Genomic DNA, 12,465 nt, shown 5'->3' with positions numbered 1-12,465 from the left:
CAGCAGTAGCTAATACAATTCTGAAAAACAAGAATAAAGTGGTAAGACACCCTCTACCCAGTTTTAAGGCTAATTACATAGCTATAGTACTCTACTGGATGATATTGGCAGGGGTTGGGTATAAAGTCAATGCAACAGAACAGAGGATAAAGAAATAGCCCTACACAAGTATGGAAAATGGATTTTTGACAAAGATGTAACTCAGTACAATGGAAGATGGATAGTCTTTTCAACAAATGGTGCTGGAACAATTGAATATCCATAGGCAAAATAATCTACCTAAAAATTGTACCATATACAAAATTTAGCTTACAATAGATAATAAATTGTAAAAGTATAAAACTTTTAGAAGATAAAACAGAAAATATTTCTGACCTAATTGGTGGTGACACATTACACATGACACAAAAAGCATGATCATAAAAGAAATAAGGGATAAATTAGACTTTATCAAAATATAAAACTTTTGCTCGGCTAAAACCTTGTTAAGCAGATGAAAAGACAGGCTACAGACTGGAAGAAAGTATTTGCATATCCAACCAGAAATCCAACAAATCCCAATAATCTAACAGAGAACTCATAAATAGAATATATAATGCGCCCAAAACTCAGCAGTTAAAAACAACAACAACAACATTATATTTAGAAAATGGGCAAAAGGCATGAAGAGATATTTCACCAAAGAGAATTTATGGATGGCAAATGAGTACATGAAATGATATTCGGTGTCACCAGCTATTAGCTAAAAGCAAAATTAAAACCACAATGAGAAACCACCACATGCCTATTAGAAAATCCAAAATTGAAAATAGCAACAATACTATAAATTCTGGCAAGGATGTTGAGAAACAGATCTCTTGCATATTCCTGGTGGGAATGTAATATGGTACAGCCACTCTGGAAAAATAGTTTGGCAATTCTTTAAAAAATAAATGGGGGGGGGTGGGGAGTAAATTAAGAGTTTGGGATTAACAAATACACACTATATGAAACAGATAAACAAGGACCTACTGTATAGCACAGGGAACTATATTCAGTATCTTGTACTAACCCATAGTGGAGAGGAATCTGAAAGAGAATATATATATGTACACACACAAACTGAATCACTTTGGTGTACACCTGAAACTAACACAGCACTGTAAATCAACTATACTTCATTTTAAAATACATATATATATGTATAAACTTACCATATAACTCAGCAGTTGTACTCCTGGACATTTATCCCAGAGAAATGAAAGAATTTGCCCACATAGCATTGTGTGCCTGATTGTTCATAGCAGCTTTATCTGTAGTAGCCTAAAATGGAAACAACAAAAATGGTTCTCCATACCATGTAATACTACTTAGCATTAAAAAGGAATAAATTATTGATACATGTAACAATTTAGATAGATCTCAAGAACATTATGTTTAGTTCTGGAAGCCAATCTCAACGGGTCATGTACTACACAATTCCATTTATATAACATCCTTGAAATGATGAAATTATAGAGATGTGAAACAGATTAATGGTTTCCAGGGATTAGGGATGGTGGGGTGGGGTGCAGGTGTGATTTATAAAGGGGTACAGAAACATCTTTGTGGGGGTGGAATAGTTCTGTATGTTGATTGCAGTGGTGATTACATGAATCTATGCACATGATAAAATGACATAACTATATAAACACATTGTACCAATGTCTAATTCTGGGCTTTGATATTGTACTGTAATTATGTAAGATGTAACCATTGGTAAAAACTGCGTGAAGTATAATCAGGACTATCTCTGCACTATCTTGCAACTCCCTGTGTATCTATAATTATTTCAAAGTTTAAAAGTTAAAAAAAAAACTTTCAATAAATGGGCTGAAAAGCAGAATGCACACAGCTGAATTGTGAACTAGGAAGCCAGGGATTAAATTGCTATACAGCCCAGAAGAAACCAAATGTAACAAAGAGATGCAATGTATGGAACAAAACGACATAAAAGATAGAAACTGATCTTCCTCCAACCATTTAATATAAGTCCCAGAAGACAATAGAGCTAATTGAGGAGAGATAGTAGTAATCAATGAAAATTACCTCAAAATAAAGAAGGATGTAAGTCCTTAATTTGAGAGAGGCCTACCAAGTTAATAAAATTCTATTTAATAATTATTCTGACATATTTTTCATTTTAACATCTATGAAACTGAAATGCATCTTTATATCAGAGACATGTCATAGTTTAATTCAATGTTTTCTTTCCTTTTCAATGGTACATAAAATAACTGTGGTCCTAAACGTGACATCTATGAAAAAATTAAGTAAAAAATAAGTACCAGGCTTCCCTTGTGGCGCAGTGGTTGAGAATCCGCCTGCCGATGCAAGGGACACAGATTCGTGTCCCGGTCCGGGAGGATCCCACATGCCGCGGAGCGGCTGGGCCCGTGAGCCATGGCCGCTGAGCCTGCCCGTCCGGAGCCTGTGATCCGCAATGGGAGAGGCCACAACAGTGAGAGGCCCGCGTACCGAGAAAAAAAAAAAAAAGTACCTACATCTAGGCACATTTTAGCAAAATTTCCAAAGAGAAATAAAAAGATAAAATACTGAAAGCTTCAAGAAAGATTTTTAAAGTTTACTTTCATGGGAATAAGAAATCAGTTTGGGACAGAAATCTGTTTGCAGCTGAACTTGGTCCTCTCCCTCTCAGACTGCAGTCAAGGTGTCAGCTGGGGCAGCAGTCATCTCAAGGCTCAAATGGGGAAGGATCTGCTTCAAAACTCACTCATATAGTTGCTGATAGAATTCGGAGTGTGAGCCTTGGTTCCTCACTGGCTGTTGGCCAGAGATCATCCTTAGATCACAGCGTGGAAACTTGCTTCATCAGAGAAAGCAAGAAGAACCAGAGTGTTGTGAGCAAGACAAAGTTACAGACCCTAATCTCAACAGTGAGCTCCCATCACTTTTGCCATATTTTATTCATTAGAAGCAAGTCACTAAATCTAACCCACACTAAAGCAAAGGAATTACAGAAGGATATGAATACCTGGAAGCAGGGATCAGCGGGAGCCATTTTAGAAGCATCCTATCTACCGTATCTTATTACTTGCTACTCCATCTCCCATCCCCCCCCAGACAATTTTCTCATTTCTGAGCCAGAGAATACTGTTACAGGTTAATCCAGAGTCACACATATATCACCTGAAATCAGTACATGCTCTTCAGATAAAAAATGGACCCTACTATAGGTTTTCACCTCTCAGGAATTCCCAGCATGGATCTGTAAGCAGGCTCTAAATCATTTCCTTGCCCACCCCTAAAGGCCTCACAAAGCCTGGGATTTCACCACATTCTTTTTTTGTTTTGTTTTGTTTTAGAGAGTTCAGCTTTTTATTGAACATGTAACAAAAGAGGTTTAGTCAAAGAGATCAAAGCCCATGTCAACATCAGACTCCTCAAATTCTTCTTTCTTTGCTTCCACTTTCCCCTCCTCAGCTGGGGCAGAAGTGGTGGAGGGGGGAGGACCTCCTGCTCGTGCAGGATCAGCTGCTGGTGCAGGTCCCTGAGCCCTTATATTGCAGATGAGGCTCCCAATGCCAGAGCCTTTGCAAACAAACCTGGCCAGAAAGGTTCAACATTTACACTGGCTGCTATAATTAGGGCATTGATCTTATCCTCCATGACCGTAACCTCATCGTTGTTGAGGATGAAGGCCCAGTAGATGCAGGTGAGCTCTGAGATGGAGGCCATGGTGTGGGTGAATGCTAAGCGGGGAATGCTGGGCGCAGTGCTAGCCTCAGGATGAAGTGAGGGCCTAAGCCTAAAGCGGCCTGCAGCTTCCTCAGAAGGACTGAGCACCGTAGCAGCAGCAGCGGCCAATCAACACTAAATCCTATTTTATCTACAGACATGGGTCTATGGAAAAGTTCAGAACTTTCCCATGTGCAAACGAAATCATCCTTTATCATCAAATTGCAGAACTGACAAGAGATGGTCAAGTATCTCTCTGAAGGGACTTTGTTTTTGCTTCACCTCTGGTCTAGACAGAAGACTGAGTACCTAGGAGATGCTGATTTCTCCAGTACACATTTGAACAGTGGTTTGAGAAGATGGGGGCACAGAGGAGGGACCTGGAGTGCATTCCTCCAAAAATAGGAAGAACTGGGGAAGTTTCAGAATAAAAAATTAAAGTCTTCACATAACCTAAAAAATGACAGAATTTAACACCGAAAACCAACTTACATGACCCATGAGTTTAGAATTGCAAGAATTAGACAGTCTTCCTTGGAATTCATCTACTCAAGAATCCTAGAATCCAGGGAATTCTTATCTAGGAGGAGGAAAAAAATAAGGCAATGAGACCAGATTTGCCATGGAGTTCACAAAATGTCAAGGTTTTTCTCCTCCATTTTTTTCTTCCAAACCACCCTCCCCCCATATATACATTGGGAAGATAAGGTGGAGTCTAGGGACCTCTATGCTTTCTGCAAACCCCAGGGAACACTGATGTAAACAGATGGATTCCTAGCAGATGTTCTCCTGCATTGAAACAGAAGTGTGGGCACTTTAACAGGATTTCCACCAGTACTGCGTTCTGGGATGCTGAGCTACACTTGGGACTAGACTGTTCAAACTTGCTCTTCCAGGCCAGAGGAGGGGCCATATCAGCCATATAGAACCTCCTTTAAGGTTTCTGGAGCCTGGTTGATCTTCCACATCTGAAGTGAGAAAACTGCACAGACCATGCGTTCTTCTAAGCCTACATTACAACTCTTAGATTCTCATGGCTCATCACCCTCATTTAGTATCCAGACTGGGAAGGATGAAATCATGCCCACTGTAGCCAGCCAAAAATGAATATATTTTTGTCTTTTTTTCTCTTTTAGTCCTAATCATCAGACCCTGCTATGAGATTAAGAATCATCAATTAGCAGGCTTTGTTGAAGGGCCAGGTGTCCATGAGCCACACACATTAATCTACACTAGGGAGACATCAAGAGTCTATTATTAAATGCCCCCATCCTTCTCCCCCTTGATTATTTAAATTGAAGTATAATACACATAAAGTATGTAAAAGACACTGATCTTAAGTATACAGCTTGATTATTTTACGTGTATAGGAGGGTGACTACCACCCAGATTGAGATACAGGGTTTTTCTAACATACAAGTTCCAGTCATGCCCCTTCCCGGTCTGTACCACCTGGGTGACCAATATTCTGACTTCTATCATAATTGGTTAATTTTACCTACTTTTGAACTTCACATAAATGAAATCACACAGTACATACTCTTTTGTGACTGACTTCTTTCACTCAGCATAATACCTTTAAGACTCATCTATGTAAATGTACCAGTACTTTCTTTTTTCATATTGTTATGTAGTACAATTTTCTTATGCATCCTGCTAGGGCATTTTGGTTGGTAACATTTTTGGGTTAAAATAAACAAAGCTGCTATTAACATCCTTACCCATGTAACTTTGTGGATAAATGTAATCATTTCTCTTGAATATATACTTAGAAGTGGCATTGGGACTTCCCTCGTGGTGCAGTGGTTGAGAATCCGCCTGCCAATGCAGGGGACACGGGTTCGATCCCTGGCCTGGGAAGATCCCACATGCTGCGGAGCAACTAAGCCCATGTGCCACAACTACTGAGCCTGCGTGCCACAACTACTGAAGCCCACGTGTCTAGAGCCTATGCTCTGCAACAAGAGAAGTCACCACAATGAGAAGCCCACGCACCACAAAGAAGAATAGCCTCTGCTCGCCACAACTAGAGGAAGCCAGCGCACAGCAATGAAGACCCAATGCAGCCAAAAATAAATAAATATATAAATTATATTTAAAAAGAAGTGGCATTAAGGATCATAGGATAGTATATCTTTCTCTTGATTTCGTAGAAAAGTTAAAGATACTCTTATAAGAGCTAGTGTATTTATGCTGAATGACTTTTCTTTACCCCTTCGTGTTCCAAATACATATCTGAACAAATCTATGTTTCCTAAGTATAACTATGTTGGATTACTGGGTAGAAAAGTATGGCTAGAAGTTCCTAAGTAATGAATGTATTGATTAAGTCTCATTGCTGTTTTTCTTCATATCTTCCTGATCTTCTAGCCATAATGTTCTTCAAAAGCTGCTGAAACATCTTATACTAATAATCTCACTTTGCATCTAACATCAGTGTAATACAAAATGTAAAAGACGTGTAGCTTGCTGCATGAATCCATTCATTTCCAGAGAGTCCATGAATTCAAAATAATTTTCAGCTTGCTAGAATGTCTTCCATCTATATCTTCAGAGGTATATCATCTTAATTTAGTCTAGAGGCCTTTATCACCCCCTACTTTAGATTTATTCCTGTAAGGATTACATTTTTCTTGCTCAATTATAAAGATCTGAAGGATAGCAACTACACTTTTAATGCTAATCTTCAAACACTAGCCCAGGGCCTGCCATATTGTTAGCAATTACTAAATACCTGCTAGTCATTCAGAAATATAACTTCTAGGAAACTGTCATTGGTAAAGAGTTATAAAATGCACAGTGATACATGCACAAGGATGTATATCAAAGAATGATGTACAATAAGCACAAGTTAGAAACGTAAATACCTAATAAAAGATTAAATAAATTATTATCACCAGTAAGGTGATATATTATGCCATCAATAGTGATGGCATATTCCACAGATCTGTTAATTCATCATATTCCTGATGAAGTACTGAGATGGAAGGCATTAAAAAATGCATGACATTGAGAGGTGATATTCAATCATAATTTTTTTTAATGGGCTTTGTCAAACTTCTCAGATGTGAATCTCAGCTATCACAATAACCATGTGCCCTTGGACAATTTAGTTTTGGGGGCTAATTTCATCATCTTACTTTAAAATGGAGATAATAATTTAGGGCTAAGTAAAATACAATGAACAGGTTTTAAACACACACAATTGAAGACGCAGAGGGAGAAAAGGGGCAGAAGAATATTTGAAAAAATATTAGCTGAAAAATGTCCCAAACTAAATCCATCAGGCCATAGTTCAAAGAAGCTGTCAAAAGGCCAAGAAGAATAAATACAAAGAAAACTCTGTTGAAAAACCAAAGAAAAAGGAAATCATAAAAAGTAGTGAATGGGGCTTCCCTGGTGGTGCAGCGGCTAAGAATCCACCTGCCAATGCAGGGGACACGGGTTCAAGCCCTGATCTGGGAAGATCCCACATGCCGTGAAGCAACTAAGCTCCTGTGCCACAACTACTGAGCCTGTACTTTAGAGCCCGTGAGCCACAACTACTGAAGCCCGCGCACCTAGAGCCCATGCTCCGCAACAAGAGAAGCCACCGCAATGAGAAGCCCGCACACCGCAACGAAGAGTAGCCCCCACTCACTGCAACTACAGAAAGCCGGCACGCAGCAACGAAGACCCAACGCAGTCAAAAATAAAATAAGTTAAAAAAAAAAAGTAGTAAGGAATCACTAAGCCGCTGCCATGGACTAAGCAGCCTCCCCCTCGAGCCCCCTCGCTTCCCGACGCTCAGTCCTCCGCGCCCGCTTTCTCCAGCCGCGGCCTTCCGCAGGCCGTTTCCACAGAGGAAAAGGAATTGTATCGTATGTCTGCTATCCAGAACCTCCACTCTTTCGACCCCTTTGCTGATGCAAGTAAGGGAGATGATCTGCTTCCTGCCGGCACTGAGGATTATATTGATAAAAGAATTCAACGGAGAACCGGCAGGAAGACCCTTACTACAGTCCAAGGGATCGCTGATTACGATAAAAAGAAACTAGTGAAGGCATTTAGGAAGAAATTTGCCTGAAATGGTACTGTAATTGAGCATCCAGAATATAGAGAAGTAATTCAGCTACAGGGTGAAAAGTGCAAGAACATATGCCAGTTCCTCGTAGAGATTGGACTGGCTACGGACGACCAGTTCATGGGTTTTAAGTGCGTTTGGCTCACTGAAGCTTAAGTGAGGATTTCCTTGCAATGTGTAGAATTTCCCTTCTGGCCCTTGTCACAAGTTTAAAAACCTCACAGCTTGTATAATGTAACCATCTGGGGTCTGCTTTTAACTTGGACTAGTGTAACTCCTTCATGCAATAAACTGAAAAGAGCAAAAAAAAAAAAAAAAAAGTAGTGAGAAGTAACACTAAGACTGAGAACTGACTTCTCCAAATCAAAAAAACTAAAGCCGTAACAATTAAGTAATCTGGGACTTCCCTGGCGATCCAGTGGTTAAGACTGTGCTTCCACTGCAGGGGGCACAGGTTCGATCCCTGGGTAGGGGAAATAAGATTCCACATGCCACGGGGTGTGGACCAAACAAAACAAAACAAACCAAAACCAAAAAAAAAAAAAAAAAAACATTAAGTGATGTCTTCAATATGCTGTATAAATGTCAAACCAGAATTCTATACTACATAAAAACAGCCTTCAAAGAAGTGGACTGGGCACTTATTCTTGAATTAGGTTTGCCTTATCTCACTTATAATTCCACAAAACTGAATGTATTGTTCATCATATTATCCCACTCAACACTGATTTTGACGATGGAACTTACTGTACAGAAAAAGTGAATCAATGAGCTAAAATCCATGGATTCACTAGGTTTAGGTATACATCTCCTCAATTAACTGATATTATACAATGGTGGAAAGAACTACTAAAGAGTCAATTATGTTGTTAGCTAAGAAGAATACCATGTGATGTTGGGGCACTATCCTGTAAAATGTATTTACTTGAACCAGAGATCAGTACATGGTACTATTTCTCCAATAAACTTTTATACATGGATAGGTTCAGGTAGCAAGGGTAGAAGGAAGTCAGACTAGATATTCTGTGGCTCACCACAAATTTTGGTTCCCATCAATATTGGGTTACACTAATTTAGAGATCTTACTGGTATTTCGATAAAATTGAAATTCTCACTTTCCATTCCTAGCCAAAAAGAATCACAATATACAAGATAAAGACCTTTTGTACTTTTTGATACAAGCAGATGCTATCATTCGTGGAAGATGTGCCAGATGGCTAAAACGGTCACCACCCTCTGCCAGCAATAATGAGGCAGCTCCATGACACAGTCTATGGAAATCTGCTAAGGCTGTGAGTTTTGAGCAGAATCCTGACTGCCAATCTGTCCCAGGAATAACCTGCCTATGTCTTCCTCCCAGCTGGTGGACAACTTCAAATGCTATGTGTACATGGAGCCTGTCTACTACCCTGACCTTGCAGTAACTAGGGACTTGATTTAAGTGTGAAATAGAGACTCATAAAATAAAACCCCAAATATCCAGGATACAATAATTACACACACACACACACGCGTATCAAGAACTAGGGAAAATCTCAAAGTGGATGATAAAACATAATCAACAGGTATCAACAGGAAGTTAACACAGATATTGGAATTATCTGACATGGATTTTAAACTATGAAAACTCATCCAGACGAATAGTCTGATAACTATTAATTAAATCCATAATTTACCATCTTCAGAAGAAGAAATCTCCAGGCCTGTATTAGGGTTCTTCAGAGAAACAGTACCAATATGATATCAAAGGAGATTTGTTTTAAGGAATTGGCTTATATGATTATGGAGGCTGAGAAATCCCATGATCTGCCATCTGCAAAATGGAGACCCAGAAAAGGCAGTGGTGTAATTCAGTCAACAGCCTGAAGGCCTGAGAATGAGAGGAGCCAATGATGTAAATAAATCCCAGTCTGAGGGCAGAAGATGAGGTGAGATGTCTCAGCTCAGAAAATAGGGGAGGGGAGAATTCCTCTTTCCTCTGCATTTTTGTTCTATTCAGGCCCTCAACGGATTGAATAATGCCCACCCACATAGAAGAGGGCAAACTCACTGATTCAGATGCTGATCTCATTCGGAAACATCCTAACAGACACACCCAGAAATAATGTTTAGCTAGGTATCTGGGCATCCTCTGATCCAGCCGAGCTGACACATAAATTTAACTCTTACAAATGCACACTGTCAAATCGGCACTCATACCGCTCTCCTTAAACCATACTTAATCTCCAAATAAAAACAATAACAAGGTCATAATTTCACCTAACATGATTCAGCTATTCTGGGTACAACTGAAAACTCAGTAAATTTTTCCCAGAAGAGGATGCAAAGTCCTTGGGTGATCTTTACACTTCTTCTAGGTACCCTGTAATTTAAATATGATGATGTAAAATTAACAACGTTAAATACTATGATATAAAGTCAATACTTGAATACTATGATGTAAAGTTACAAGGTATGGGATCAAGAAAGAAAAGAATATAAGCATAAACACACAGGTTCATAATAAAACAAGGAGGAATACTCATGACAATTACAGTCCTCATTTCTGTAACTGGTCACATGATCATGCTTCTTTACCTGGTGGAGTGACACAAATTTTCATTCCTGCAGGGTCTGGATCATTGGTAGTCCTGCCTGGATTGGGTTGTTGTTTTCCACTGACCTTAGTCACAGGGCCATGTTGATAAGAGATGCCCTAAGTGATCTCTTGTATTCCAGATGTATTCTTCCTTACCTCCATTGTGGGATAGTAGTCCAATTTCCCCTCAGTAGTCAGGATCGATCATCCTAGCCAACACCGTAACTCTCCTTTGCCTGTTGATTCAGAGGTATGAGACCAAGGTGAGCAGGTGGCAGTCTGAACTTCCAATTCACTGGAATCATTATTGTGCCGCCTGCTGGAAGCAGTCTTCCTTCTGGAACTAAAACCTCTAACCCAGAAGGGCATAAAGTCATGGGAATGGGAAGCAAAAATTTTGATAGTGGATCACTAGGGGTAATAGTTTTACCACTACCATTTCCACCTGTAAAGGAAAACCCACAGTTCTTCCCTGTGTTTCTTCCTTGTGCGTCTTCTTTACTATTCACACAGAACACTTCACTTCTGGTCGCCAAATGTCGGGGGTGGGGCCGCGGTGCATGGCGGGGTGGGGGGGGTCAGCTGGGTGTCCTACAATTTAGTGTCAGACACACAGGTTAAGGGCTCAGTCCCACAAGGCTGCTCACCACTTCAGATGCCAATTGCAAGTAGTAGGTCCCCATGTTACAACTTCTGTCTGATTTGGCTACAAATTCAAGGTTCCCACGACCCCCTCCTCAGGTTCAGGTAATTTGCTAGAGCAGCTCATGGAACTCAAGAAAGCACTTACATTTACCAGTTTACTGAAGGATGTGATAAAAGGATACAGATGAACGGCCAGATGAAGAGAAACACAGGGTAAGGTGTGGGAGGTCCCAAGCACAGGAGCTTCTGTCCTTGTGGAATTTGGGTGTCACCCTCCCAGTGTAGATGTGGTCACCAGCCTGGAAGTTCTTTGAACCCTGTATTTTGGGGATTTTTATGGAGGTTTCTTCATGGAGGCATGATGGATCATTAACCCCATTTCCAGCTATTCTCCCTTCTCAAGAGAAAGGTGAGCAGGGTTGAAAATTCCAACGTTCTAATCATGCCTCCTCAGTCTTTCTGGAGACCAGCCCTCATCCAAGGACCATCAAGGAGCCCACCCAGAGTTGCCTCATTAGAACAGAAGATACTCCTATCACCTAGGAAATTACAAGGATTTCAACAGCCCTTTGTCAGGAGCCAGGTCAAGGACAAAATATTAGAGTAAGAGATGCCCCTAGTGTTCTTATCACTTAGGAAATTACCAGAGTTTTAGGAGCTCTGGGCCAGGAACTAGAGGCAGAGACCAACATATATAGTTAACCCTTGAATGGGTTTGAACTGTGAGGGTCCACTTATACATGGATTATTTTCAATAAATACCACAGTACTACACAATCCAAGGTTGGTTGAATCCACGGATGCAGAAACACAAATACAGAGGGCCGACTATAAAGCAGTATGCAGATTTCTGACGGCACGGGGTATCGGCACCCCTAAACCCTGGGCTGTTCAAAGGTCAACTGAATTTTGTTATCTCACACTATTCCTCGACTCCTGTATCCATGAATCCTGGCTACTAGAGAAACTATCACATATTGGATTCTGCTTCAGAGCATATACAGCCTTCTGGAGAACCCAGACTCAGCCTGCAAGGTACTGCCACCAGCTGGATCTATAACTGAGTCTTCAAAAGGCCATGCCACCATTCTATCAAGCGAGCTGCTTCAGGATGGTGGAGAACATGTTAAGACCAGTGGATTGCATGAGCATGGACCCATTGCTGCAGTTATTTTACTGTGAAAGGAGTTCCTTGATCAGAGGTGATGCTGTGTGGAATACCATGACAGTGGATAAGGCACTGTATGTATGTAAGTCCATGGATGGCAGTTTTGGCAGAAGCACTGCATGCAGGGATGGCAAATCTGTATCCAGAGTAAGTCTCTATTCTAATAAGGACAAAGCGCTACCCCTTGCACAATGTAAGTGATACAATGTACTCAACCTGCCACCAGGTAGCTGGTTGAACACCTCTCAGGGAATGCTGCTATATTAGGGATTCAGTGCTTGTCTCTGCTGGCAG

The 12,465-nt window shown here is 40.5% G+C and overlaps 1 long non-coding RNA gene and 2 pseudogenes across 1 annotated transcript in view; 1 reads left to right on the top strand and 2 right to left on the bottom strand.

Annotated features, from left to right (window-relative positions):
* LOC132593918 (uncharacterized) overlaps window positions 1–2,440 on the bottom strand; it is a 29,668-nt gene extending 27,228 nt beyond the window's left edge. The window contains exons 1-2 of the long non-coding RNA XR_009560014.1: window positions 2,307–2,440; window positions 1,194–1,302 (exon numbers count right to left, since the gene is read on the bottom strand). This is a non-coding gene — a long non-coding RNA (uncharacterized lncRNA). The remainder of the gene's footprint in view (window positions 1–1,193; window positions 1,303–2,306) is intronic.
* Window positions 2,441–2,524: 84 nt separating this feature from the next.
* On the bottom strand, window positions 2,525–10,689 carry LOC115862655 (large ribosomal subunit protein P1 pseudogene; annotated as a pseudogene).
* Window positions 7,088–7,982, top strand: LOC115862565 (eukaryotic translation initiation factor 1 pseudogene; annotated as a pseudogene).
* Window positions 10,690–12,465: the final 1,776 nt, after the last annotated feature.

Source organism: Globicephala melas, chromosome 19 (genome assembly GCF_963455315.2).
Source record: "Globicephala melas chromosome 19, mGloMel1.2, whole genome shotgun sequence".
NCBI classification, from domain to species: Eukaryota; Metazoa; Chordata; class Mammalia; order Artiodactyla; family Delphinidae; genus Globicephala; species Globicephala melas.
Note: the sequence above shows the minus strand (reverse complement) of the source record. Positions and strands in the feature narration are given on the sequence as shown.